Source organism: Humulus lupulus, chromosome 5 (assembly GCF_963169125.1).
Source record: "Humulus lupulus chromosome 5, drHumLupu1.1, whole genome shotgun sequence".
NCBI lineage: Eukaryota > Viridiplantae > Streptophyta > Magnoliopsida > Rosales > Cannabaceae > Humulus > Humulus lupulus.
The window spans coordinates 143,303,158-143,327,975 of record NC_084797.1 but is presented as its reverse complement, the minus strand read 5'-3'; the positions used below and the strand labels follow the sequence as shown (position 1 = coordinate 143,327,975).

Genomic DNA, 24,818 nt, shown 5'->3' with positions numbered 1-24,818 from the left:
AGATGAATTCTTAGCTCGGGCTCAAGAGTGGATAAATCTCGAGGAGGCGTGGGCTTCTATTGCATGAACTAGCTAGACCCATATCCAACCCTTTGGAGCGACAACAGATGCGGCAATTACAGCCCAAACTGTTACCCAAAATAACCAAAAGGGAATAACAAAAGAAAAGGGAATGGTGAACCCGACCAGAGCAGGACGAAAAAAAATTAAGCCCGCAAAGAAGTTTAAGCCTGTGTACGCCATGTATACTAACCCAACGGATACACGTGAGCACATTTTTCTGGCCAATTCTAGTCGCCTTCCATGGAAGAAGCCTGAAATATTGAGGAACTAGAGGGTGAAGAGGGATCCCTCAAAGTTTTGTCGGTTCCACAATGACATCGGTCATAACACTGATGATTTCCAGCTGTTGAAGGATGAGATTGAAACCCTCATTAGGGCAGGACCTTTGGCCCAATATGCCTGAAATCGACTAAATCTGAGTCAGCTTGTTGGTCAGACCCTGCTACCTATTCCAGAAGCTTCGACTAGCCAACCTGGAGCTCAAGTAAATCAAATCGACCCTCCTCGATAGTAGGGGGAGGTATATCCACCATTTCAGGAGGACCTCATTTGGCGGGCACGAGTAGCGGGGCCCAAAAGAGGTACATTAACGAACTGAAGTCCCATAACGGGGTGGAGTTCGTCCTGGAACAATGGTTATCGAAACAGCAACGATTGGAAAAGCAACAAATCATTTTCACAGAAGAGGATGCTAGCCACGTCCAATTCCCACATAATGATCCGGTGGTAGTAATCGTTCAGCTTGCCAACCGAAGGGTCCGAAGAACACTAGTGGATAACAGAAGTTCTGTGAATCTACTTTTCAGGTCCACCCTGGAAAAAATGGAGTTATCCGTAGTTGATTTGAAGGCAACCTCAATGATTCTGTACGGGTTTTCTAGTGAAGGGTCGGTAGCCATCAGGATAATCAAATTGGTGGTGACATTGGGAGAAGAGTCACGAACTATTTCCAAGTTGCTTGAGTTCGTGGTAATCGATTGTCAGGCTACATACAATGTGATTTTGGGCTGACTTGCGCTGATGGCATTTGAAGCCATAACCTTTATCCACCACCTAGCAATGAAATTCCCCTCAGTTGTAGGAATATGCACCATCAGAGGTGATCAGCTCACTGCCAGAGAATGCTACAACATTTCTATGAAGGGAAAATCACAACTCGGACAGCAAGCGATGGCCATAAATGACGGAGGTGAGGAGTCCTAGTAAGTAGAAGTTACTCACAGGACAGAAGAACCTCAGGAAAAAGGGGATAGTAAGGATACCCAATGCGATGACATTGACCCATGGGTAGGTAAAGACAGATTAGAGATCCGGGCCATAGAAGAGCTCGAGGAAGTAAACATTGACGCCAAAGAAGCTTCAAGAGTCATAAAGATTGGAAAGAATCTTGACGATAAAAGGAAGAAGGAGCTGGTTGATTTCTTACAGGAAAACATGGACATCTTTGTTTGGTCGCATGAAGATATGGTGGGAATAAGTTCAAGTGTAATCACACACACCTTAAATTTGGACAAGAATGTGCCTGCAAAATCCCAAAAATGGAGATGTGTTGGGAATGGTCCGAGCTAAAGCCTTTGAGGAAGAAGTAGCTCGGTTATTAAAATGCGGGTTTATCTGGGAGGCAAGATACCCGATTTGGGTCACCAATCCCATGCTGGTCCCGAAGCCAAACAAGAAGTGGAGGACGTGTATTGACTTCTCTGATCTAAATAAATCTTGTCCCAAGGATTATTTCCCACTGCCAAGGATTGGCCAGTTGGTAGATGCCATGGCAGGTCACGAGCTCATGTCCTTCATGGGAGCGTATTCTGGATATAACCAGATCATGATGAATCATGTAGACCAGGAACATACTAGCTTCATGGGCGAACATAACATATACTGTTATAAAGTTATGCCCTTCGGGCTAAAGAATGCCGGGGCTACATATCAACGCTTGGTCAACAAAATGTTCGCTAGCCAGATCGGGAGAAATATGGAGGTGTATGTCGATTACATGCTTTTCAAATCAAAAACTGCCAATAACCTTGTGTCTGATCTAGAAGAATGTCTTGGAATATTAAGGAGGTATGACATGAAGTTGAATCCCTAGAAATGTACTTTCGGAGTGGCATCTGGAAAATTCCTGGGATTCATAGTCAACACAAGGGGAATAGAGGAGAATCGTGAGAAAATCAGGTTGTTGTTAGAAATGCCCTCACCCAGGTTGCAAAAAGAAGTTCAAAGCCTAGCTGGAAGGGTGGCGGCTTTGAATAGATTCATTTCAAAATCCACAGGCAAGTGTCTGTCATTCTACAACTTGCTCAGAGGTAATAAGAATTTTGAGTGGACCGAGGAGTGCGAACAAGCATTCCGTGACCTAAAAATGCACTTGGCTGAGCCCCCGGTATTATCTAAACCTACGTATGGCGAATCTTTGTTCCTTTATTTGGCTGTGATAGAGAATGCAGTCAGTGCCCTGTTAGTTCGAGAAGAAGACCGTGCTTAGAAACCAGTATATTATGTAAGCAAGAGACTTCTCAGAGCCGAGTCACGATATCCACTGACAGAGAAGCTGACATTCTGTCTGATATTGGCATCGAGAAAGCTCCGGCCATATTTCCAGTCCCATTCAATCAACATCTTGACCGACCAACCTTTAAGACAGGTTTTGAAAAAACTTGAAACGTCAGGATGTCTCTTAAAATGGGCCATCAAACATAGCTAGTTTGAGATATTGTGCATCCCACGGACCTCAATCAAGAGTTAGGCCCTTACTGGCTTTATGGCTGAATGCGCCAGTTTTAAAGAAGAGCTCTTGAGGGAGTTGGTGCAAGAATTATGGAAAAATTTTGTTGATGGATCGTCAAACGAGAACTTATCAGGAGCTGGGATCATCTTACTCTCACCAGAAGGCCATCGAACAAGGAAGAAGAATGTGAGGCCTTACAACTCTGAGATTCAGATTTGAGGCATCCGACAATGAAGCAAAATGTGAGGCCTTACTGGCAGGGCTGAGAGTGACAAGAGAGCTCAAGGCGAAAGCCATCCAATGCTATATTGATTCCCAACTTGTGGTCAATCATGCATTGGGAGAGTATCATGCTCGAGGTACCAAGATGGCAGCCTACCTAGCTAAGGTAAAGGGAGAATTGTCTGAATTTGAGTACACCTTTGTTGAACAAATACCCCGCAAGCAAAACTCTAACGCTGATGCTTTGGCATGACTTGCTACCACAAAAGAGGCTAAGACGTTAAATGTAGTGCCAGTAGAGTTCTTGGAGAGCCCGAGTGTAACGGAAGAAATGGTAGAAGTCAAAATGATCGACATAAGACCAACTTGGATGACTCCTATAATGGAATACCTCGCAACTGGAAAGTTACCTAATGACAGAAAAGACGCGAGAAAAATACTCTATCAAGCTCCGCGGTACGTAATAGTAGATGCAACCTTATATCGACGTGATCATTCTTTACCTCGGGGACAACTGGTAGATAAATACACAGAAAAATAACCAAGTAGAATACTCCTTATTATCCATGTGGAAAGCTCAGGATTCATAAATATCAAACATGGTGTTAGGCGTCTTGAGTTTATCGCGAACTAAGAGCTCGATGGCTGTTAAGCACGAGCTCAGAATCAGATAACTGTCGAAGCACGAGTTTGGAGGAGATATCCAACTCATGACGATTCAACTATAATGCATATTCTGGGATCCCCAGAGACTCAGGATATATTTATATGTTTATTTATGACCAGGATGTCATATTTATTATCTAAGATAGCAGGAACATATTTATTCTATTATCAAATCATATCCCCATATAAATGGGAATTATTTGTATTGAATATATACAATATGTAAATGCGTGATTGACTCATGCGGCTACCAAACCTGTCCATGGATTTCCCCTATAAATACTAGGAATGTTGGACAGGAAAATGGGAATTATTCTGTAATACCGAAACTTTGCCAAAATAGTGAGAGAAACAGTAATAATAGTGACTCGGAGACTAGGTGGATTTTAACCAATGAACCACATAAAATTTATGTGTTCTTGAGTGAATTCTTGATATTTTAATTAAGGTTTACCATTAAGCACTAATCTACCCTTATTATTTCTTAATACATTGTTGGCGAAAAACCGCGTCAATAAGTGGATATCTCGATTCAGCTCCCAGTAGTCTTTTGCTGATGTAGTAGAGTAGTCTTTGTACTTTCTTATCCTCCCAAAATAGTGTTGCACTAATTGTAAGCTCAGTTGTAGCGAGGTAAAACTACAATATTCCCCCGTGACTGGTCTAGTTTGGTTAAGATTGGTGGCTCATCAAAGTGCTTTTTGAGAGCCTAGAAGGCAAGCTCACACTTGTCTGACCACTCAAACTTCTCGCCCCCTCTCAAAAGATTAATGAATGGAGACATTTGTCTGTAGATTTTGAGATGAACCTACTCAAAGCTTCCATTTGTTCCATTAAACTTTGGATGTCTTTATGCTTTCGAGGTGAAGGCATGTCGATTAATGCTTTGATCTTATCCGGGTTTGCCTCGATGCCTTGAGCATTCCCTATAAATCCTAAGAACCTTCCCGAAGATACCCCGAATAAGAACTTTTGTGGGTTCAATCTCATGTTATACTTTCAAAGTACAGTGTAGCATTCTGCAAGGTCGTCAACATGGTTATTATTGTGTTTGGACTTGACCAGAATGTTGTCCACAAACACTTTCATCTTTTTTCAATTCTGTTCGGCAAACATTCTATTTACAAGTAAAAATCTTTGGTACATCGTTTCAATATTTTTTAGTCCGAAAGGCATTACATTGTAAAAATATAGCCCTTTGTCCATCATGAAGCTCGTATGCTCCTAGTCGGGTGCATGCATTACTATCTGGTTATATTTAGAATATGCATCCATGAACGACATAATATCGTGACCCGAGGTTGCATCAATGAGCTGGTCGATTCAAGGCAACAGAAAAACAATATTTTGGGGTAGCTTTGTTGAGGTCTGAATAATTGATGCAAGTTTGCCACTTGCTGTTCGGTTTTAGGAATAGTACTGGTTTAGCTACCCATTCTAGGTAAAAAGCATCTCGAATAAACCGATATGCCTTTAATCTATCAACCTCCTCTTTCAAGGCCTTTTTCCTCTCGTCGTTGAGGAGTCTTCACTTTTGCTATTTCGTAGGGAAGCTTTTGTCGATGTTTAGTGTGTGGCTTATAACATTGGTACTAATCCAAATCATGCCTGAGTGCGAACACGTGAATACATCTTGATTTTCCGTCAGGAAGCAAATTAATTGCTATCTCGCTTCCTTTGTGAGGTTCTTCCCATTTTTTACAACCTTGGCAGTTTCCCTATCACCGAGTTGAATGTCTTGGAGCTCTTTAAAGGGACCGAGGTTGGCCCTTTCTTCTTCAATTCTGGGGTTGTTTTCTTCTTCGACCTTGTAGATTCTTTCTTCGATTTCCTCTATAATTAACAGTGCCTATGCACTTATTTGGCCTTTCCCATCCTGGAGATAATGTAACATTCTTGAGCTGCTAATTGATCTCCTTTCAATGACCCTATACCACTAGGTGTTGGGAACTTTATAACCAAATGCCTAATTGATGTAACTGCCCCCAGTCCAATCAGGGCTGGTCTCCCGAGCAGGACATTGTAGGCTGATGGGGTGTCCACTACTTTAAATTCCAGCATCTTAGTTATCGAGATTGGATAGTCTCATAAGGTGACTGGGAGCTCAATGGATCCTGTACTAGCGATTCCCTCCCCTGAGAATCCGTACAGGGTTGTTGCACAAGATTTTAGGTCTCGAACAAACAACCCCTTTTTTCCAATGTCGCCTTTTAGAGGAAGTTGACCGAGCTCCCGCTATCGATGTGGATTTGGTGAACCCTCTTATTTTTGAGCTGGAATGTTATGACCAGGGGGTCATTGTGAGGAAATTGGACGTGGGAAGCGACTTCTTTTGTAAAAGTGATCGGTTGGGTTTTGACCATCTATTGTTTAGAAGCTCACAGTTTAGTCACGTAGGGAGATCTGTCTCCAGTTTTCAACTCTTAGACATACCTCTTTTGAGCATTTATGCTCGCCTATGCGAGTAAGGTCCCCCAGCGATACTTATCACATCTACTGCATCGATTGGAGGAGGTTGATTATCCTCCCTTATAGGTGGTGCCGCGGTTTGTTGAGCAGGTTGAGCCAAAGTTGCCCTTTGATTAGGCGGTGCCTGGGCTTGATTTCGGTTTCAGACATATTGTTCGAGGTAACCCCTCGGGATCAGTCATTTGATCTCATCTTTTAGCTGTTTGTATTCCTGAATTGTACGACCTATGTCTTTGTGGAATCTGTAGAACTTATTCGAATCCCTCCAGTTGCGTTGATGTCACAATCCTTCTGGTCTAAATGGGACTTGATTTTCATTTGCGAGAAATATGTTCTCACGAGTGTCTGTGAGCTCGGTATATATGATGTATATAAAGAAATGCTTATCTCCTCTCTTCTTTTACCCCTGTCTGCCTCATGGTTATTTCCTTCATTCTTCTTCCTCTTAGAAGAATTTTCTCTTGAGGGTTGTGCCACAGATGCTGTGGTCGAGTTCGTAGTTGAGTTAATGTTGATCACTGTAGTTATTGAGGTAGGGGGGGGGGGGAGCTTGTTTAAGTGATGACCTTGCATCTTCTACATTGACGAACCTCTGAGCTCGAGTGGTGAACTCGATTATCATTCTCATGGGCTTCCTTTGCATATCATCCCAAAGGGGAATTCTTGGTAATACTCTGGCTCGCACCGTCATCAACATTGCGAGCTCGGGCTACCTCTATATTAAACCTCACCAAGTAACTCTTTAATCATTCTCATGGCTGCTGCCTCATATTTGTCAAGGAGGAAGCCTCAGGCTTGATGCTTTTCACAGCCTGGAATTGTTTCTTGAATTCCTTAGAGAGCTATTCCCATGACGAGATCGAGTGCCTTTGAAATTTGTCAAACTAACTCTTTGTTGGTCCAGTAAGTGTGGTTGGGAAGAACATGCATCTGAGCTCATATCCGACATTTCTAGCCCTCATTACTGTATTGAAGGTGCTCACGTGGCTGCTTGGATTGGTAGTCTCGTCGTAAGGTGCCACTTGAGGTTTATTGTATCCATTGGAAAAGGGCATGCTCGAGATATGTTGTGAAAAGGGCTCGAGCTCCTCATCTAAGCCACAAGCCTTATCCTTGTTTTTCCCTTCTCAAAGAAGCCTGAACGCTTCCTCGAGTTGGTTAATTCTTTCTTGAACTGATTCCATCAAAGGGGGAGCCTATACCACTGGGAGCTGGTTATTGTTCATAGGAACTCCAGCTCCTTATTGCAGTATAGGGTTATAGTAATTCCCATACACAGGCTGTAAGGGCTCCCTTTCAACATTTAAATGTGCCCTCAGGTCAGATTTTTTCCGGTTGAATTGTCCTTGATTTTTGTTTAGATGATCTTGAAGATCAGGATGATCATTCAGATAGTTCTCATAATATCTAGACTTGGTGTTATAGACACTCACCAACCTGCTATAATCCTGGCTTCCCTCAAGGAAACTAACAGTTCTTTGTGGCTGCTATTGTTGTTGTGGGGCATATTTTTGAGGTAGATTATTCATGTTCACCCTAGCTCCAGTAGCACGTGACCTCAACACATAACTTCCCGATGGGTGGGGTGGTCTAACCTGGAAATGTTCTTGATGTGCCCTTGGTGGGATCCCGTGTCCACCTCTATGCTCGGGTCGAGCTTGATGGATTTTGTCCTAGCTTCCACTCCTAGCACTTTGGGCAGCCCTCTGAGGTGTCCTTTCCCAGCTCGGTTTCTACTAGGAGCTCCCTGGGGTACATCTCATATTGGCGATGGGTGTCTAATAGGTGATGGAGAATGCCTAATTGGATAGGGATGTGTTCTCTCATTGTTCGTGACTGGCCTCGCTGGTTCTGGGTTATTATTCCGGGCTGCTTACAGGGCAGCTCGGTTGTTCCCAATGGAGACTAGAACCTCTCTTGGCTGGTTGGTTCGTGAGGAGTTTTGAGATGATACCCCGGACTGGTTGATTATAGTACTCGCTCTAACCCATGTTACTTGACCTTGTTTGGCCCTTTGTTCGGCCACCCTTGCCGCACCACTACCTTGAGGACGTCCCCTAGTCCATCGTGGGAGCACCTGTAATTCTGCATCCCTCCTCATCATTTCTTCATTCAGCCAAACTTTCTCACAACCTTTGATTCTCCAACTCCACCATTGGCACATATCTCTCAGGATAATAATAACACTCCTTGTTAGATGGCCTGGACACTTGACCAGGTTCCTGCGGGCCCAATGTCGCACTCCCTTCAGCAATATTTTCCTCATTCATTGACTATTTGCCAGGTCATTGGAGATGTTCCTCTGTTTAGGGAGTGTTCTCCTTGGGGATTCTAGGCAATGGTTGACCATTTCTAGATCCAGGGACGTTTCCAGCGGGTGCAGCCATTGTTTGTTCAACAAAAGGTATGAAAGAATGCGAATGCTTAATGCTCTCAATGAAAGCACCAAACTATTGACGATGTTTTTCATCAACTAAAAGTAAGAGCAATGAAGCAAATGTATAGGTTAGCAAGAAAAGAAGAACATAGATTTTTTACGTGGTTCAGCAGGTAAAATCTGCCTACGTCCACGAGTCACTTTTATTAAGATTTGCGATAAAGCTTTTTTTAGAGCAATTTCATAGAGCTTTTCTTAGTACAAAATAACGCTTGAGTAGAAATGACTAAACCTAGGCTATTTATAGACCCGGTTCCAAGAATTCTCCCTCAATCTTAGGGATATTACAAGATACATATCAAGTTTGAATTTAAAATACAAATCTATTAATTAAAATACAATTAATTGCATTAATTGTAGATAAATATCCCTAAAAAATAGGGTTGATTACACAGTTTGAATTAAATCCCCATGATTATAGAGATTCCCTCACGACATCTCCGCATATTAGTTTAATGCATCTTCGAGCTTGAACGTGCTTTCGAGATCATACATAGCTTTGAGCTCATCGTTCTAGTTGTGACTATCTTCTTGCTTGATGGATCCATTGAACTCACCTTTGAGAGGAGACTTCTTGTTGCCTTCGAGCCTGCGTCTGATGCTTGAGTGCAAATGACATGTCTATTTGGAACATCATGTTTATTTGTACAAGTATAATGTTAATACTTACTAATTCTGAGCTTACACTTTACTAGCCTACATTTCGAGATTGTTTATTTATTCTCGAAATTTAGGTGAAAACTTATCGATTGTTCAAGCTCGTTATAAGTCTTTATAAGATTTTCTCTAACATACATTCTAGTAGATTGAGAGGAGTACTTGCTGGTACAATCTATGAGACACAAGGGGATTTCGTTGAGGGAAGATAGATACTGAATATAGCCTTGGTGGAAAATGAGGTTGTAAAAGAGTATAAAAGTAAAGGAAAAATGGAATGGTGTTTAAAATTTATTTTAGAAAAGTCGTATGATTATGTGGAATAGGAATTCTTGGACTTTGTGTTGGAAAAAAATGATTTAGTGCATTCTAGAGATCGTGGACAAAGGGATGCATTTCTTTAGTATCATATTCCATTTTTATGAATGGAAGACCTAAATGTAGCGCACCAACTTTTTTTTATATATTAAATTTTGTGCTTTATTTTATTTAATTGTTAAGTGTTGTGAATTATTTTATTTATTTGTTTAAATTAGTTGTTAGAATTGTTTGGTATAATTTTGTGAATTTAATTGCTAATTGTTTATTTATTTTTAATTTTGTGAATAATTAAGTTTTGGTTGAATGCACCAAGGTGCATGGTAAGTAGTGATGCACCCAAGTGTTTGAGTGTGTGCATGTGCGTGGTTTCATGGTGCACTTGTATAGATTTTCTACACATTTTTTTTACTTCATTTTATTAGATTTATTTTATTTAATTAGAAGAAAAAATAAATAAATAAAGGAAGAGGAAATGAGGAGGGTGGCATGTGGAGTGTGAACACAAGCTAGGAGGGTTGTTTCCTTTTTTTGAGATCCCACATTTATATGAAATTGGATGGGAAAAAGGAAGGTCCACCACCCTTTATTAAAAATGTAAGAAATCAAGGGATTAAATAAAATAAAATAAAAAGAAAAGAAATTAGTTTCCTTTTCTTGTTTGGGGCTAGGGTATTCGGCCATGAGGGAATAAAAAGGGAAGAGGAAAAAAAATGAGGCCATTTGGAGCCTTGGAGCCGTCGACCTAGTGAGAGAAGGAGAGAGAGAGAGAATGGACGAACTAGAGAGAGAAAGAGAAGGAGGATGAGAAAAGGAAGAAGAAGAGGGTTCAATCCTAGGGTATGTGTTCTTTGTAATTGTGGTTTCTAGATTCTCTTCTCATGATTCTTGGTTTTGACAAGTTTTTCCTTTTGTTGATGTTGTTGTTGGTTTCACCTTTTCTTCATGTGGGATTTGAAACCCTAGGCTTGATCAAGGGGTGGATATAGTTTTGGTGTTGGTCACTTTTGTATTCTTGATTCTACAATCAAGAGAGGTAATGAATCTTTAGCCCTAATGTTATTATGCTTTCTTGGGTTATATGGATTGATGGATATAATTTTATTTTGATGCATGAGGGATTTGACCTAGGTGTGGGCTTGGGTATTCTTGGTGTTGTGGTTTGTGGCAATATTTTATTGTTGATGTATGGTGATTATGTCAATCTCTTATTAAGGATAATTGTTTTGATCTTATAATCATAAGTATGGTGGTGTTGATGTTATATTGCCTAAGGTTTTTCCTATGATTTGATGCTATGTATGTTTTGGCTTAAAAGTTCTATGTGTAAGCATGCAAGGATTTTTTTTATTTTTGGCTTGTGGAATTTCGGCCTAGGGGTGGTTATTCAAGCATGTTAGTTCAACTTTATGTGTTCATGTCAATTATAATCTTAGAAACATCATAGGTTGTTTGTGAGATTTTAAATGGGTCTATGATAATTTTTTTTTCTCTTGGATTACTTGAATGATAAAAACATGCTAGGGTTGGTGATCTATTTGTATAGATTTAAACATGTATGGTTATTGTGTAAATTTTTGTGAAGCATGATGAAAAGATGGATTCTTAATTTCTTAAGCTTGCTGAATTTTTTGTGTTTAAATGGTTTAGAATATGATGAAAATAATGATTTTGCATGCTTAAATGATTTTGCAAGTTCTATGATGTTTTTAAGAAATTAAAAGATATTTTAATATACATTAAAATAGTGTTTTTACTCAAATGAATACCAGCTGATTTTTTTTTTTTTTTTTTTTATAAAATATGAGATTTTAATTTCAAGATGGTGATTTTTGAGTTTATTTTGTTGCTGGAATTTTTTGTAAAAATATTGGAAATTGTTTTAATTAAAAGAAAATTTGTGTGTTTGTGAAATAATATAACACCTAAACTATGTAAATATACAAAAAATGGTATTTTAAAAGTAACCATCGGTGTTCATTTTAATAGATATGATTTTCTTTATTTTAATTAAGAAAAATATTTAGATTAATTCACTTGTGATTTTTAAATAAATTAAATGGCAGCTGAAAGTTTAGTTAATAAATTAAAATTAATTATTTGATTATCACATATGAATCTAAACTGAAAATTTAGTCTTAACATAATACAAGCAAAATATATTTTTATCACACTTAAAATTTATATTTTTCTCACATAAATTTTGTAATTTTATTAATTTAAATAAAATTGTTATTTTTTAAGGAAACATGATAATTAAAAGTATAGTAAGTAATTTCAAGTCTTTGTTATTTCTATGTAATATTTTTAAAAATAAAATAAATAATAAATGGTTTTATTATTTTAAATGGCTAAATAAATTATTTTTATTAAAATAAAGATAATGTCTTAAGAGATTTAATCAACTTAGGGATTTAAAAGAAATAAATAATGGTAAGAAAGTATGTTGCTAAATCATTATTTTGAAAATGATAGAAATAAGTGCGTAGGAAAATATTATGCTTGTCGCATGCAAATGCACTTTTAGTTCAAAAATATGTATAATATTCAACCATATGATTTTTACTTAAAAACCATGCATGTAGAATAGCTATAATTTGCATTATTCTTTTGGTGATTTTATGTGTAAATATGCATGTTTGGAAAATATGTGTAGTTTTCACAATGTGGCCCATGCACACATGGAGTATATGAGTTGGGCACAAGAAAGTCTTATGTGATGCTAAATGATGCTATTTGATTATGGTTATAGGCTCGTTGTGAACTTTGTCAATTTTTGCATTGCTTGGACCTGAGGTAAGGGATAGAATTCTATTTGTTATGCTATGAACGGTAAGATTAACTTGTATGAATATAAATGTTATATACAATAATGTGCCATGTAAGAAATTCATGATGTTCTCCTTGGGTTTGATATGACTGGATTGCATGTATTTATGTATGTTGTATGATATGTAATGGTTGTTAGCCTGTTGAATGCAACACAACAAAAGGGTTACTAAGGATATGAAGGCGTAACCCGAGTTACACTACAACAAAAACCCATTTCCATAACACAAAAATATAACTCTTTTCAAAAAGTATTATAATATATATATAAGTATATATATATGTATATAGGCGGGACTTAATTGGCGCCTAATTTTCCCCAGCCCCCACCCCCCCAAAATTTTTTTTCACACGGTCCAATTGACCAAAAAAAAAAAGTAAAAAACCATTTCCCCATTTCACAGTCGGTCCCCATTTCCCCTCTCTCTCTCTTCATTCCCCGTTTACCCTCTCTCTCTCTCTTGTTGTTCCCCGTTTACCACCTCTCTCTCTCTTCGTTCCCCGTTTACCCCCCCTCTCTCTCTTCGTTTACCCCCTCTCTCTCTTCGTTTCTCGACCGATCTGCCCAGGAGGAGGACGATTAAGCTTGCCCGCCACTTATACAATCTGCCCAGGAGGACGACGACGACACTATGTGTGTCTTCATCACCTCGACGCATGGTGGAAGCAAAATCTGGTATGTTTCTCCAATTTGTGTCCCTCTCTCAATTACAGTAAGCTTTTTTTTAATATCCATTTTTGTATTTATGGGGTATTTTTATGCTCCGATGACTCTGTTGTGCTCATAATTTATTGTGTTTTTTTTTCCGGTCTCACTTCATTACAAATATGGTTGGAAAAAGTTGATTTAGGGCTTGATTTAAACTTTCAAAAAAGGGGAAAGATCTCTATAAACTGAATAAGAAGGTATATTCTTTTAAGATATTCTGTTTTTTATTTCAAATATTATACTTGATCTATATACATGTATGTGTTATATATATGTGTGTAAAGAAAGTATGTATTGTATTATTTAGCTTTCTTTGAAGTCCTGAACTTGAGTTACAGTTTGTTGAATGGAGATAGTATATCATGGGTTATCCTTTCAACGTGCAATCTTTATCTTATTACGAGACTTGTGTTTTATACGAGTGATTGAGGCATAAATTAAGCTAGTTGTTTTGAGGAAGTGAGATCTTTGCATTTCTCTTAAGGTTCTATGGTTGAAAGGTATATGAGAATATTTAAAGACTGGTCTGACTCTTAATAATAGTTTTGTATGCTAGAGTTTAGTTTTGGGCTTCTCTTTGGGTTTATACTTGAAATTTGTTTTAACAGTATTGCCTTCATTAGCCACGAGTTACGGGGACTTTTATGCATTTGGAGAATTCCTAGTACTCTTTATCCATTTATTTATTTTTAATGGTTTTTTTAGTTTTGCTGTAATTTTCTTTTTCTTATAAACGATATTATTCAAATCCGGCTGGAAATGGTGCTGTTGTTAGTTTTTGAGGATAAGAATGTCAAGTTGAAATGGTGTTGTTGTTATTTATTACTATTTTCTCATGTTGGCTGTGGTGATGATAATCTGTGTTTGCTGTTGGTGGTGGTGAATGCCAAAGGTGATGGTTGAAGTGGTGGTGTTTAAACCTTGAAGATGTGATTGGTTCTTAATGAATTTTCAATGTTCATGAAATTTCTAGCATTAATCTCTGAGGGCATTTATATTTTAAAATGGTCTCTTTTTCAATATTCTCTATATTTTGATGCTGCAAGTCATATCCATTGTCTTATAGTGGACACTCTCTCTGTGCTTCTTAGGCTTGGTCGCCATTTGATCTCAGTCCGGAGTTTTCTAGTCACGGAAGAGAAGGTGATAAAAACCAGGGGGGACCAGTAGACTCCTATGTAAGTTAGTTTCTCTTTCTTCCTTGTCAGTCTTAATTGCATTTCTAAATACATGTATTTCTCCTGGTTGTTGCATTTTGTATATACTTTGAATAAGATTCTGAAATTCTTTCTCATCTCCATGCCATAACAAGTTTAAGACATTGTGTTTCTCGATATGACTTTGCCCCCTTATATTAATATCTGGACCATGAATTTCCTAATGAGCTTGTGGCTTGCTGTTACCTTTTCCTATCCTTGTCCTTTTCAACTTTCCTATGAGGCGAAAGCTTGGTTGAGGAGATTTGTACATTCAAGAAAAAAATAATAGATAAACATGTAATTTTTTTAAAATATATATTTTTTTGCTCTGTATATCTGGCCATTTTTATAACCTAGAAAATGATGAAAAAGTTAGTAGTGTAAAAGAAAGCTCATTCATTTCATGGCTAACGTCCAAGTGCTGAATTGTGTTACATGTATTTGTTCGGAGCATTTTTCTGTTATTGATTGCTTAGGTATGATACTTTCACATTGTATAATGTATCATCTTCTGAAGCACAGGACATTCATTGCCTGATACAAGACCTTGTTCATGTGACTAATGGAATGAACTTTCAAAAGTCTGATACAAAGGTTGGTTATCTAGTTTCCTTTTCATTGTTTATTGTAATTTAGGACTTTTTTGTAATTGATAATTATATTTAACCAAGTATGATATGTCTCTGGTTAAATTCCTGGAAGCTAAATACATCGTATACCAAGGTTCATGGTGATGAAGCCAAGAATGGTTCAATAATGTCTTGTGTGAAGTAAATACTTGATATTTGTTTTATCATCTATTGGATATACATGATCTCATATATAAAGTGAAAACAAATTTGGAGCTTAGAAATGTATGGAGTATGACTGTAACTAGAGAAAGCTGTAGAAATATACAGGTCACTGATAATTACACTAATTTTTATAGTTTTATAATTACTAATATTTTCTAAACTTTCTAGTTCTCTGATTTTGCACCACGCAATAGTGCATGTGAAGGTAGTTCATATGATTGTGTTTATGGTTTGTCTTTATTATTATTATTATTGCTGTTGTTGTTTTTCGTACTCCATTTCTTGAATCCCACTGCTGCTCAATTAATTACAATACCTTGCTCGTTACTGTTCATGGCTATAAAGCCTTTACTTTTGGAGATTATTAATACATACCGTCTGTCCAAATATTTTCACTTTTTCATGGTATCCTTGCCCTTCTTGTAATGCTTTAGACAATACTTGGTGATTGGCTCTGCTTTGAACTTGTCAAGTGAGATGCATAAATAATGCTGTTTCTTTTTTTTTTTTAGACTTTCTAAAGTTATAATTAATTTTCTGACATTTTTAATTTGTTTCTGCTTGTTTGAAGTATATTTCAATATTTGTAATTGTAGGGAGCAATTCATCTAAATACTAGCATGCTTCTTTAATTCTATGTTGTTTATTACAGTCCTTTTTTTTTTGTGCAGTCCCTGAGAAAGCTGTTATTATTTCAATATCTTGTCAACATTCTTGAAAGTGATTTTGTACCGCGCAATAGTGCATATGAAGGTAGTTCATATGATTGTATGTATGGTTTTATGGATTTAACTCCATGGCTACATTCTTAAGCTGCAAATCACTGTTGTTTGCAGGTCTCATGAGTTGGGTGCATTTGAAAGAGTCTTTGCTTAACATGTTTTTGGTATGTACTATCTTAAGAAAAGAATAATGAAGGGATTTATTCTTGTTGATGTGCTATTTTCAAAGTGATTTTTACTGCAGCATGGCTCTTATGTTTGAAGCTAATCTTCTAATGTAGGGATCACATAAAATAAACTACAAAAACTTGGTGAAGGATTGTTTAACTTTTATGTGTCAACTGTACCAGAGTTCTGTTGCATTTAATGATGATGAAATACATCCAGAAATTTCTGAAGAAAAATCAGCTAAAAGTTGTGATCAGCTGTGATAGTTGCTTTATTTGAGGTTGGAAAGAATGCCTGCATTACTATGCAAAAATTTCTCACAATTGTAAGTCCCCCATGAGAAGTCGATTTGTATTGTTTTGAGCCAGTTTCATCTGAGTCACTGATTTTTAGTTTTACACGATATTTAGATTATGGAGCTAGATACATCTAAGAAGAAAGCAAATAAGGAAGGTTCTACTACAAGAGCTGATGGTGTCAGGTATACAGTAGCTCTCTTTACAAAATTATTTTTTCAGCTCTTTTATATAATACTCTTATAATAATAAAAAAAAACCGAAAAATATGATACAGGACTCCGATGGTGGAGCTAATTGTAGATGAGCTTACTTATAATAAGGATATTTTCCACCCTTTTCTTTAGGTAATCATCTCCACTTCCTGCTTTTTTTCAGGCCATTTTTCAACATAGTTTATGTTCCTATGCGCGCATGGTATAAAATATAAATCTCTAAAGTGTTGAGACAGCTCTTTTGCCCAAGATCAATTTTATGTATTGTATTTTTTAACTTTCTTATGGTTACAAATTGTGGGTTATAATATTTGATGGCTCTACAATAATTTTCTTACTGGTTTAGGAACAAATAAGATTTCATCTAACTTCTAAACAATGAATTTGCCTCGATTTGTTTCCCCTGTTTTATGGTTTTATATATGATGAATTTGTAGTTATTTTTCTGTGTAAAAATATATAATTTGCCAAAAACATGGTCACTCAGCCAATCCTGAGGATGTTTTGCAGGTATACGATGAACCTAAATGGAAGCTTGAAATTGTTGTGCAGTACTTTTGGAAATATGTGGGAAAGGTAAGTGACTTCTTGGAATGTTGAAAGAACAAAGTAGTAAACCAATGATAAGACTTCACATATATTGACCAAAGAACTTTCTTCTATGGTCATTGCCGTAGTTTGTTATTGTTGTCATAAAGTGTTATTTTGTTGTAATGATAAAGCAATTTTTTTACTCATTGCTGATATTCTTATTTACCTTGTATCATTCGATATTGCAGCCTTCTGTCCGTACTCATAGGTCTAATGGTTTTGTAGATGATTCAACATTTAGTGGAGCATTGACGTGCTTTTCAGATATCACCGGCACAAAAAGCGCTGTTAAAAGAATTGGGACTGAAGTAATTCAGTTACTCTTAGTACATGGATTTCAGGTGATTGATCTTGCTCTTTATGAACTTATCTATATACCTGTTAATAAGTAACACAGTCTTTCAAAGTTCAACCTGTTGTATGTAAAGAGACCCCTGTACTCTATTTTATGCAATTGCTTTAGACCCCCACAACTGCTCTTTGTAGTTCTTTTTTAAATTTTGTAGGATGACTGAGAAGATAAAGTATTACTCTTCTTGCTAAACGTATCGGTTTTAAAGAAAAGATTCTGATTATATAATTATGTAGAGCATGGTTTTTCAAACGAAAATTTGTTTGTTGCTGACTTTCCTTCTCCAGATAATCCTAGTTGTTTATTTGAACATGGAAAAGTTTTGAACTCTAGTCATCTGATAAGCCATTCTAAATTGTTTAATATTGTGATTCAACCAATTTTAAGGTCCTTAACCAGCATTAGTAATAGCATGGTACCAATTTGATAGGCACTAATACAGATATAATCTTTGAAAGAATCTGTTGTAGAGCTCTTATTGATATCAGCCACCAAAATATATATAATCTTTGAAAGAATCTGTTGTAGAGCTCTTTGTAGTATTCCTGCTATTGGGCTGCACTTATTTGGTTTTCAAATTGTTGCATTGCATTGCATTGCGTCCAATATTTTTAAACTTGTTTGAGGACATTTACTTTATTTTTATAGCTAAAAAAATTCGTCACCACGATCTAGAGTCCTTTTGATACAAGCCTATTAGACTACTAACTTTGAACTTTTATTTATTTTTATTTATTGTAGATTGGATGTAGCAGAGCAAAGTGCAGAGGTTACATGATCTATCTTTGGCCCAGTACTTCCAAGGTATTAGAGGCTCAGCTTGACAGGAGCATCATCTAGATCTTGTAAATATGTTCTCAACACCCTCATGCAGGTAAGTTTGGTTTATGTTGTTGTTGAATGTCTTAATGCTAACATTGTACTCTGTTTTTCCATTTTTTTATATACCTTACTATAAACCTAACTAGTTGATGTAAAATTCTAATTGATTTTTAGACATTTCAAAACAAGAGACTGGCTTATGCTGTCAAGGAAAGCACTCTTGATAGTCTAATTACTGAGCTCCTTCTATGGCTGTTGGATGAGAGAGTTCCACATATGGATGATGGCAGCCAACTTTTAAAAGCTTTGAATGTTCTAATGCTAAAGATTCTGATTAAGACTTGCCATTTCATTTCTTCCCTCTTCTTTTTTTCATTTATTCTTATCTTGACTCGCATGTTTTATTTTAGTCTGATTTGTTATTCAACTTTACAGGATAATGCAGATCGAACTTCATCCTTTGTTGTTCTCATCAATCTCTTACGTCCATTAGATCCTTCAAGGTGGCCCTCACCTGCATCAAATGAGACATTTGCTGTCAGAAATCAGAAGTTCTCTGATCGGGTTGTTAAATGTTTGATAAAACTTACAAAGGTAACTTCTTGTTTTAGCTATTTTCTTCTACATTGCTCATATTTTGATGCTTCTCTGAATTTTCATAATGTGTTTTCTAACCAGGAAAGCAATGTTGCCAACCAGAGGGAACATCTAATTCTTCTCCTTGCTAATATTCACATTCAGAAAGCTAATAAGCAGTCTGTCTTGAAGGTATTCTGATTGTTAATTAAGGTTGTAAAGCTTTGGCTTTAACTAATCCTCTTATATAAATTTGACTTTATGATATTTGGAGTCTAATGTCAAAACTGGATATTTATGCAGCATTGTTCCTTTGTAAATTTCTATTTAATTAGCATTTGCAACATTAGTGGTGAAATTTGGGTTTTCAATAAGGTCTTCTATTTCTTTGAAACTCTTTTATGACTCTTTAATTTAAGGTCAATCACTAGAGTCTTGAATTTAACATAAGGATGTAATATTTGCTTTTACATTTACTATCATTCTAGTCATAGAAATTTAGTATAGTTTAGTTACAAGTAATTGAGTTGCTGCTGTTGACAATTTGTGGTATCTAAAAGATGGAATACATACTGTAGTCTTGAAAAAACTTTCAGAAAATTGTAAGAGCTATGTGGGTTTTATAGTTTTATTTTTGTATGATACTTCAAGCACTGATCTGTAGACTTATCTCAGTTTTTGGTGGATCCTACTCCATTTTCTAGGATCTTGCAGGCAAAGGACACCAAGTGAATTAGATAGAGAGGTTAAGAACTTGAGGGTGGCATTTACTGACCTGTTTTTGAAGCATAACACTTTCAAAGAAACTGCAAAGCCATCGAGATATTGATGCAAAGAATGGAAGAATGTATTTCACTAATTTTTGTATACATTTCTTGTTTTGTATTTGGTGATAAAGGAATCTGAATTGGGCATAAATTATGTTGTAATATGATTTCTTAAGCCTAGACTAGTAGACTAAATATTGTAATTACATTTGAGTAATTAATAAAAATCTATTTATGCTACCTTATTTGGCTTCAACTTTCATATTTGTTTTTCTAGTTTTGTGTAAGTAAAAAAAGATTATGTTTCTCTAAGCTAATATAACACATGTGTTATACTAAAGTGTAGTATAACACAAATAATGTGTTATACTAAAGTTTAGTATAACACAAAAAAAATGTTATACTAAAGTGTAGTATAACACAAAAAAAGTGTTATACTAAAGTGTATTATAACACAAAAAAAGTGTTATATAATCGACTATAAATAACATAATTCAACACTTATCTATATATTAAAATAACACAGAAATTGTGTTATCGTTGACAATACAATAACACATCAGAAATTGTATAACACTGATAAAGTGTTATGTAAAGTACCCTGACCTACGATAACATAGTCGGTCTTAACACATCAGAAAGTGTTATCATAGGTTTTGATAACACATTTTCGGTGTTATTAAAAGCATTTTTTCTTGTAGTGTTACTAAGGATATGAAGACATAACTCATAGGGCGAACGCGCCGAGGTTATTCAACGACCAGAGTTCCTGTTTACCTCAAGATGTGACATGGACAAGATAGGGGGCCATGTTCACAAATATATGATGATAATGTTTATGATAATGATGTTTATGATGATGATGTATGATGATGAAGTTAAGTATGATGTATAACGATGTATGAATGTGAATATGTTTTGTTGTGTTTACTTGTGTGTTGTTTGTACTTCTTTAATGGGCTTTTAGCTCACCTCCTTACTTTCCCTTCCAGGTAACAAATAGGATTTCTCTTTAGCACGCGTGGTGATGTGGGGAGTTCCAACGTCAGAGTGTGTATGGCGTGGGGGTATCCTAAGGCTTTGCCAGGAGAGTTTGGAGAGACAAAGGCATAGACAAAATTGGATTATTGGCACATAGAGTGTTTATCATTCGATTTGAGGCTCTGAGTACTAGGGATACTATCTTGAATCGAGGCTATATGTTCTTTGATAAGAAGCCAGTAGTAATGAAGTCGTGGGATGCCTATACTGATTTCAAGAAAAAAGATGTTAGCTCTGTACCTACATGGATTCAGATTCATGGAGTAGACTTAAAGTACTGGGGGGAAAGAGCTCTGTTTAAGATTGTGGGGCAGGTGGGGACTTCATTGATGCTGGATTTGATTACTAAGAATAAAGAGAGGCTCACTTACCCTCGGGTGATGGTGGAAGTGTAATTACATCAAGAATTTCCTGATGTGATTTCGTTCACTAATGAAATTCACCAGGAAATCTATTTAACAGTGAAATATGAATGGCTTCCTATCACATGTGGGAAATGCCATGGAATGGAACATACAACTGATGTTTGCATGAAGGAAGAAGAAGTAAGAAAGGAGTGGGTGGTTACAAAGAAATATTTAGGGAAGGCTCCAATGGAAAAACATTGTCAAATAATTTTCACATCCTAGGGGAGATAGTAGAATGCTCAATTGTTGGACAAGTAGATGTTACTAAGTAGGGAGGGGGAGATCATCCCCTGGAGAATGGATAGGATCCTAAGTTGGAATGTCAGGGGGATCAATAATCGCCATAAACAGGAAGAGGGCAAGAGATTGATCTTTTCAATGAAGATGGGTTTAGTTGGTCTCCTTGAAACTAAAATACAGGCTCATAATATGGGATCTGTATATGTAAATATCTTTGTGAGTTGGTGTTTCTCAACAAATAATGCATGGCACAAAGGAGGTAGAATTATGGTAAGTTGGAATCCGGGGATGTTTGCAATCAATATTCTGAAATGCACAAGTCAATTAATGCATTTAGAAGTTACCTCCTTGGCTGGTAAGGAAAACATTTTGGTTACATATGTTTATGCAATGAATGAAGAAAATGGCAGAGTTCGTCTTTGGACTAATTTAAAAAAAATTGCAGCCAAGGTGAGTGATCCATGGCTCATTTTAGGGGACTTCAATGATATACTTAGTGTTGAAGAAAGAATAGGTGGAAATAAGAGGCAAAAATGCTTAGATGCATTCAAGGAATGTGTGGAATGCTGTCAGGTAGAAGATGTGAAGTTTACAGGATCTTTTTTCACTTGGAACAACAAACAAGATTTGGATACTCGGATCTATTCTAAAATAGATAGGGTATTGGCAAATCAACAATGGTTGGATAAGTTTCCAAATGCCAAGGCTGTGTTCATGTCAGAAGGAAATTTTGATCATTGTCCAGCTATATTATCTATTTATAGAGTTGTTCCAGGACGGGAGAAGACATTTCGTTACTTTAGAATGTAGCAAAAAGCTCCAGATTTTCAGGAGAGATTGAAAACAATTTGGCTGGTCAAAGATGGTGGTGCACCAATGTATCAACTTGTCCAAAATTTAAAAAGAGTTAAGAAGATACTCTAGGAGATAACCAAGTTTGAGATTGGGGATATTCAAGCTGCAAACTCTATGCGATATCAAGATCTGGTAGATTGCCACGCTGAATTACAAATGAGGCCTCTTGATATTGTTCTCATCACAAAGGAAAAGGAAGCCAAAGTAAGGTACACTGAAACACATAAAAATGATATCTCCTTTCTTCAACAGAAAGAGAAATTGCATTGGTTGAAGGATGGAGATGATAATTCCACTTTATTCCATACTAGTATTCGGACTAGGAGGGCTGCGAATAGGATTTATTCGATTAAGGACATGGATGGTGTTTGGGTTGACAAACCAGACAAAGCGACTGCAACTTTTTTGAACTTTTATTATAGGCTATTGGGGAGCAAATTGGAGGGAAGGAAAACAATATTGCCTTAGGTAATTAATCAAGGGCTATTGTAACTGATGTTCATAACAGGTCATTAACAATAGAGTACTCTAGTGAAGAGGTTAAGGCAGCCATTTTTTATATTCCTAGAAATAAATCTTCGGATCCTGACGGGTTTAGTAGTTTCTTTTTCAAGACAACTGGGAGGTGATTGGTAATGAAGTCTGCGAAGCTGTGAGATCGTTTCTGCATACAGGAAAATTTCTCAAGGAGAATAATTAAACAACTCTGACCTTGATTGCCAAAGGTAAATGTCCAGACTCTGTTATGGATTTTCGTCCTATAGCTTGTAGTAATGTTGTATACAAAGTTACAACTAAGCTAGTTTGCTCTTGATTGAGAAAGGTTCTTTCAGACATTATAGCTCAGAACCAAAGTGGATTTGTTCAAGGGAGGTATATTGCATATAACATAATGGTGTGTCAGGACTTGATTAGACGTTATCGAAGGAATAATTCAAAACTGAAGTGCATGATTAAATTGGATTTGAGGAAGGCATACGATACAGTTGTGGGATTTTATTGAGGATATGCATTCAAATTTCCTGAAGATTTTATTAAGTTGATTATGATGTGTGTGAGAACCCAATGATTTAGTCTCATGTTTAATGGGTATTTACATGGTTTCTTTGAAGCTGAAAGAGGTCTAAGGCAGGGGGATCCAATGTCTCCTTTACTATTTGTGTTGGGGATGGAATATTTATCCCGAATTATGGTGAAAATTGGTAAGAAAGAGGGATTCAAGTTTCATAACAGATGTGGACCTCTCAAGCTAAATCATCTCTATTTTGCAGATGATGTTTTTCTTTTCTGTCATGGGGACTTTAAGTCAATATACTTCATGCTTTGTGGCCTTAAATTGTTCTCTCAAACATCTTGTTTGCAACCGAGCGAAACAAAGTAAGCATTGTATTGTAGTAATATGGATGGTTTGGAGGTGCAAAGAGTAATTGATTCTTTTGGTTTTACTAGAAGTCATTTACCATTTAGATACCAAGGGATTCCTATTTGAGCAAAGAGAATATCGGAAGATGAGTGTGAAGCTCTAGTGGAGAAGATGGTTCAAAGGATTAAAGTTTGGAGTACCAGGAATCTGTCTTATGCGGTCAGAGCAACATTGTTGAACTCAGTTCTTCTGGCAATACATTCTTACCGAGCTCAGATCATGATAATTCCTAAAATGGTTCTACAAAAAGTTAATTCAATTTGTAGGAATTTTTTATGGAAAGGTTTGGCTGAGTCTAGTAGTTTAGGACATGTATCTTGGGATGATATGTGTAGAGCAAAGGCTGAAGGAGGTTTGGGATTCAAAAGGATCAACGAGTGGAATGAAGCAGCAATTGGCAAGTATGTATGGGCAATGCCAAGGAATAAAGATTCTCTATGGGTTTGATGGATACTGTAGAGTCCCACAATATTTACTTAACTAGCTAGAGAGTAATAGTAGTAGTAGTAGTAGTAGTAGTAGTAGTAGTAGTAGTAGTAGTAGTAGTAGTAGTTAGTAGTATGATAGTTACTGGGGATTTTGGTTCAAACCTGGACTTATTTGAACACTCATTGCAACACCTATAGATTTTATAAGTTTAACCTATAGTTTAAGAATATTAATTATAACATAAGGTTTGATTAATATAGCTGATTATAAAGATGTCATGTATTATACTATAAGGTTTAGAGAGAACTAATAAGATCATAACACTTGTCGTGTGCATGTTTATTAAGGATTTAAGTATTTTGATGAATAGTTTAAATAAAAAGAAAGATCTAGAAGCTCTAGAACCTTCCAGCAGGTTTAAGATCGTACTATGACTCAGTCAAAGCTGTTTATCATATTCAAATTAAGCTGATAAAGTGCAATTACGTGTCTAATATTTCAACGTATGTCGATATATCGCAGCTATAGGGGCGATATATCGCCACGCAAGAGATACGAAAAAAATGTCAACTTCACACAAACGAAACCAGGAGCACTCGGGACATAAGGCCAGGGGATATATCACCTAGGATGGGTGATATATCGGCCCTAGGACCATATTTTCAAACGTTGTAGAAACAGAGCTTGATTCATCCATAAACCTCTTGACTTGCCTTTGAACATTTTTGACCGAGTCTTAAGCACCTGTTGAATGAATATTCAAATATTTTTCAATTAATATTCATTATTTTATTCAAGATAAAATGAGATATTTTCACTC

The 24,818-nt window shown here is 36.6% G+C and overlaps 1 long non-coding RNA gene and 1 pseudogene across 1 annotated transcript; both read left to right on the top strand.

Annotated features, from left to right (window-relative positions):
- Positions 1 to 16,970, top strand: part of LOC133779548 (negative regulator of systemic acquired resistance SNI1-like) — a 30,721-nt pseudogene extending 13,751 nt beyond the window's left edge.
- A 2,066-nt stretch (positions 16,971 to 19,036) lies between these two features.
- On the top strand, positions 19,037 to 19,843 carry LOC133777711 (uncharacterized). The gene is made up of 2 exons (XR_009868782.1): positions 19,037 to 19,438; positions 19,541 to 19,843. It is a non-coding gene; the product is annotated as an uncharacterized LOC133777711 (long non-coding RNA).
- The last annotated feature ends 4,975 nt before the right edge of the window (positions 19,844 to 24,818 follow it).